Below are 6186 nucleotides of genomic sequence, written 5' to 3'. Positions count from 1 at the left end.
TTAGTTCTATATTTATGTAATGCAAAAATTTTATCTTCACTTTTAAGCTTGATAATGACTGAAGTTCGGTCGAAACATCGCGCATTTTACCCGCTAATTTTTACCTCAATTTGTTTTAAAAAGGCTTTACTTATAAGGAATATTTCAGCACACAGGAAACACACCTTCCCTCTTCTGATCTTCTGATTAAATTTATTTATTTATTATTTTTTTTACCTACTTAACAAACCAAAGGGTATTAATTTACACCATACAATAAAAAAAAAAACAAAGCCCTTTGCAACACAAACAGTAATTAGGTTCTTTCATTTACAAGTCGTAGGACTGTAATGTGAGAGGAATGGGTGGAAACCTTCTATTTTAGGACAATGACTGCGTGTTCTAGAGGTCCAAATGTAATACCTCGCGACCAAAAATAAAAAGTAGTGATTCTTGTTTTGAATTAATTGAGGCTTTAGACCAACAACTAATGATGGTGACAAGTCTAGTGTAGGAAGAGCTTTGTCACGAATCAGCTATTACTTACAAGCTTCCCAGAAATGGGACGTTACAGTGCAAGTCCAGAATAAGTGAATGAGTGATTCCTCTTCCCGTTGACAGAAACTGCAGAGATCGTTATCAAGAAAGTTTATTTTTTTCAGAAAATTATTGGTGGCTAATCGCCTGTGAAACAGCTTAAATTGAAATACTAGAAGTTTAGAGATTTTGGTACATTCAAAGGGTTTTCGATACACGGCGACCCACTCCACAGTTTCGTTTGTTTCAATTAGGCAATCTGCTAACTACTTCATCTGACTATTCAAGGGCTGTTTTCTTTTTTTTTTTCCACAAGCTTTTAGTACACTATTCTGTTTGGTTTATTTGCCATCAGAACTTTATCACTATTGTAGGCCGAAACTTCGCTTAGGTTTTTCGCATTGGTTGTTTCCCACAACTGCTTTATAACCGAGATGACTCCAAGAAAAGACAGAAAACTTGGTTTAAATCTATAACGGTCTTTAAATTCTGAGAAAGATAAAAAAGTGGACTCATTAACCATTAAATCGCTGACAACCTGAATTCCCTTAGTAGCCCATAGGGCGTAGTATATTGGTTTATTTTCGACTCGTACAAGAGAATTGAACCAAAGAGGCTGTGACCGTAACTGGGTGACAGAGGACATGCATTCTTCAAAAGTAACTTGTGACCAAATTTGTAGAATTTCTTGCAGGAAAACGTCCGATACTTTTCTAACTTTCAACAAATCTTTTTGATTTAGATTACCCCTAAGAAAGGTAGCACCACCGAGATCTTGCAGTTGCAGGTCAAAAAAAAGTTTCCATTTTCCATGGTTGTTTTGGTCGAGGTATTTCTTAATCCAAGTTGCCTTCAAAGCCTTGCTAAAAATCTTTACATCAACCATCTTTAGTCCACCCTGTTCATAATCACTAATCATAGTATCACGCTTAATTTTGTCACCTTTGCCGTCCCACAGAAAATTGTAACAGAGATTATTAACTTCGTTAACTACTCTTTGATCTGTTGGCAAAGGTGAAAGAATATAAACAAGTTGCAAGATTATTAAACTTTTTAATACAGTTATTTTACCAAGTAAACTAAGTCGACGCAACTCCCAACAGCCCAAAGTTGCCTGAAGTTTTGTTAACTTTTCGTATAGTTTTCTTTCATCGTTATTACCGGGTCAGTTGACAACCATACACCCAAAGTCTTTACCTTGTCCCTAATCCATTTCAGCTCGATTTCAGGGCAAAGTTTCTCCTCACTATTTGCTTTACCACCAATCCAAAAGGCTTCCGTTTTTTTACGGTTTAAACGGAGGCCAGATACTTTGCTGAAAAATTCTAATGTCTTTAGAGAGGTAGTGACAGACTTTTTTGTGATCCATCTAAAATGAGAGTGGTGTCTTCAGCGTCCTGGCTAATTTTTATTTCTTGACCGTTCACTGTTATTCCTTTGATCTCGTTATTTTTTCTTACTGCTTCCGCTAGAACCTCCACACAAAGAATAAACAAATAAGGCGAGAGAGGGCAGCCTTGTCTAACCCCTCTTTCGAGTTTGAAAAAATTACTAGACCAGCCATTATTCAAAATACAGCTTTCTGTGCTGTTATAAAAGATTTTAACCCAGTTGATAATGGTCGGGCCACCACGAAGAGTTTTTTGTATGAACGACCACTCAACTGTGTCAAAAGCCTTTTCGAAATCAAGGAATAGCAATAGTCCAGGAATGTTTTTGAAGCTTGTGTAGTTAATAGTGGCATCGATTAGTCTAATATTTTCTCCATTTCGTTAAGTGCCTTTAAACATTCCTCTTTCGTCAAGGGGCCCTCACAAACATCCTTCTCGTCTTGGTTTAGTTTCTTATGTGTTGATTCTTCAAAAAAAATGTGATCAGATTTATCATCACGAGTGCCAATTTTGGATCGGTAGAGTTCTCGGTAAAAAGTTTCGCACTGATATAAATATTTCCTTGTCTGTTGTTACAAAACTCTCATCCGCTTGCTTTAGTTGAGAGCTGGTTCCTTGCTTATGATGCCTTTTTTCTAAATTTAAAAAGTATTTGTTGTTCTTTTCACCTTCATTGAACCACCTGCATCTGGCCCTCAAAATTTGACCTTTCGTTCGATACTCAACTATTTCTTCCAATTCCCTTTTTTTAATCTCTAAATTATGGAAAGTATCAGCAATGTCAATTTCGTTGTTTTCATTCTGAGTGTCGATAAGATGTTGCAAGGTGTTAATGTCCTTCTCGAGTTCTTCTTCGCGTCGCACGGTTTTGGCTCTTTTAGTAGTAGCATACTTTATTGAATGCTCTCTAATTTTGAGTTTAATCATCTCCCACAACAAGGCGTCGTTCATAGTTTTATCATGTCGATATTCCTCGTGAGTTTCTTTAATAACTACTTGAATTTGGCCTTTATAATCATTTTCATTCAGAAAGGAGGTGTTAAGTTTCCAGAAACCCAGACCTCTTGGATTGGAATGTAAAGCTATTTTGATGTCTATTAGTGAATGATCTGTTTTATAACCGACAGAAATACTAGCACTTGTAACATTACACATGAGACTTTGGCTTATGAGGAAAAAATCTAGTCGGCATGAAATTTCAAAACAGAGTACTAAAGGAAAAATGGCCATTGTCTTCCTTTGGGCCGATTTACACGGTACGATTTTTGTCGCATGTGACAACAGCTTATGACAGGCCCACGACATGATTTATGATTGTTGTGTACTTCAGAAAAATGTCGCAGCATTTTAAAACATGTTTTAAAACCAGTAAAGCCAACCAGTAAAAATGATATTATACTAACAATATCCCAATAGCTACATGTATGTAGTAGTCATCTCATCTCATCTCTTTACGTTAAGTCTCATGTACAGTAATTAATGAAACATTGGCAGCTAGAAACTAGGTACTGTAGCATCGTACTGTTGCATTGACTCCTTAAATACATAAACTAAATACAAACGTATTAGTTACATTTATATTGAAGACACTCAGTGGATATGGACTTAGCAAGAGAAAAGTTCGAATAAAATTTAATTGCAGTGTATATAAAACTGTGTACTGTGCATATATAGCTATTTTCTTACCTAGCATGTCTAACAAGTCACTATAGTTCCATTTGTTTGTTTGGGCTTTTTTTTCTGTTAATTTGCAGACAGTAATAATAATACGGTCCGATGATTCAAATATTTGAATAATTTCTATAGCACATTACCATGACGCAATGATCTAATGCGCTTTACAATCTTATACTATCAAAAAGAATTACATGGATAGTGATATTTACAATAAATAGTAGACATAATAGCCTAAAATCCTAACAATGTAAAAAGAATTATTCTAAAAATGCTTGTTTAAAGAGATGGGTCTTGAGAGCTGCTATTTGAAATTTTTTAAAACAATATTTGCTGAATAAAAAAAGACAATGAAAGTGGGTTCTTTTTAAATACCTGTTCTACATTTTTTTCCCCCAGCATTCACTGCATTTACAGCATCTAAAACAGAGGCCCAAGCCTCTTTCTTCTTCTCCAGGGTTACAGTATTGGAAAATTTAGCCTAAAGGATATACCAGGGACACAAAAATTTAAATAAACAACTTTTCAATACATCCATATATCTTTATATATGTTGAAAGAAAATGTTTGATCCTATAATAGTATGTTTAAATTGTTGCCCACCTTTCTTCACTTCAAGTAAAGTTGTTTCATCATTTGAATTTCTAAGTTCAGGGAAACATGAATATTTACAAACCTTTTTTCACATTATAACTACTTTAAATTATGTAATTAATGTCAAAATATAATACGACTTAGCTTACTTTGTGTTTTGCATAAGCCTGCACAAGTGCCTCGCTCCTGGCCTGAGAGAACCGTGCACTTCTCGATTTCTTCTCTGCAGACATCTATTCAATTTCATATGTGTAAAAATTGACAATAAATCATCAATACCCTCACTGAATGGGTGATGATACCCAAATCATTTTGCAAATTTAATTACGGTAGCCTCATCTCCATGAAAGTTTCCTTTGTTAAATGACCATGGTTTATTTATTGTATTTTGTATTTTTCTTTCTTGGAGGAGGGGGGGAGGGGACGAAAGTAAGAAAAGGTCTGATAAGTGTGTCAAACCAAGAAAAGATAATATACAATATTTCATTTTAACAATTAAACAAAAAATAATGGAAATAGTAACTGATAAAAATGAAAGAAACCTACGTACCTGTTAAAGCCACAGAACGTTTGTTGCAACACAATGCTGTAAGCCAATTTTTTTTTCCCTCGCAAACTGAGCGAAGCTTACAACATGGCTAACATGAATGTGCAATTCAACGTTAGTGCATGAAATAGGACTTACCTGAAAACTCCATATACCTACATTTCACACTGGTTTGTTCCAAAATGATGTCAACATATAGTCTTGAATTCCGCTATCCATGTTTAATATGAAAATGCTCTCTCCGACCAAAAAAAACAACTTTTTGGTGACCAAGACGAAGATTGATCAAACGAGCAAAAAGGCAACTGATCGTCACTTTCAAGCTGCATGGCATGCAGCTAAATCCAAGAATTGCACCGGTTTCTCTTCACTTACATCATGTAACCGGCCATCACAACAATAACATTAAAGAAAGCTAACCTTTTTAAAATTGCTGCTTAGATTTAAATACTGTTGATCAACACTGTTTAAAATTGGTGTTTAGGCTTAGGTTAGCACTGTTTGAGACGTGTCTAACATATAGACAAACAGTACTCATTTGAAATAGCATTTATAGGGTAGTCCATTTGGGTAGTCCATGGACTGGGGGTCAGTGAGTTTAAAATTCGCTCAGAAACCTATTCAATACACGATGTTTCTTTCTAAGTTGAAGTACACAAAGTACTTATGTCGACTTATATAATGTGCCAAAGTTTCAGCTTCAACGAGTTTTTCTTAGCCGAGTTCTGGATATCAGCCCCTCAGGGGTCCCCAGAGGCTGATTTTCAGTGCAATTTTGGCCACCTTTAAATCTCTCTTTTAGCAAGATAAAATTAATTTCAGGCAAAAACAAAACCATCTTTGTAAGGCCCTATCTCTAGCCTTTTATGGGTGAGAACATTAGCTCATGGAAATTTTGCGCTAGCCTGTGGCTGTTATCACAACTCGGTCATATTTGAAGCATATGGGAAGCAACCAGAAATGGCCTGTTTTTTCAGACCAAATATTTTCCATGCCCATTTTTTATATCTTGAGGTATTAGTATCCCTGCAAAGTTCAGCCCTTAGTTTAGTAATATCAAGAAAAAAATACTAAGGTTGAGGCTTTTTATTAAGGAAAAAACTTAGGAGAAGATGGCTAACCAGGCCACTTTCGGTTAAAGTTTCAACAAAGCATGTCTGCAAAAACCAGCCATTTAATTTCGATTATCCTTTTTCCTTCCAAGTTATGGTTAAAAGAGACTGTGAAGTTAATTGAGTGAAGGGGTAGTTTCTAAAGAAACTGTGGTACTGCGTCGGTGGGGAAGTAGTATACAAAAATTTGGTTTTCTCAACGGAGTTGATAATGTAAATTGGCCACCGTACAGAGATTCTAAAAGCTGACGTTTCGAGCGTTAGCCCTTCGTCAGAGTGAATCCAAGACGAAGGGCTAACGCTTGAAACGTCAGCTTTTAGAATCTCTGTACGGTGGCCAATTTACATTATC

The sequence above is a fragment of the Montipora foliosa genome, chromosome 6 (assembly GCF_036669935.1).
Source record: "Montipora foliosa isolate CH-2021 chromosome 6, ASM3666993v2, whole genome shotgun sequence".
NCBI lineage: Eukaryota > Metazoa > Cnidaria > Anthozoa > Scleractinia > Acroporidae > Montipora > Montipora foliosa.
Note: the sequence above shows the minus strand (reverse complement) of the source record.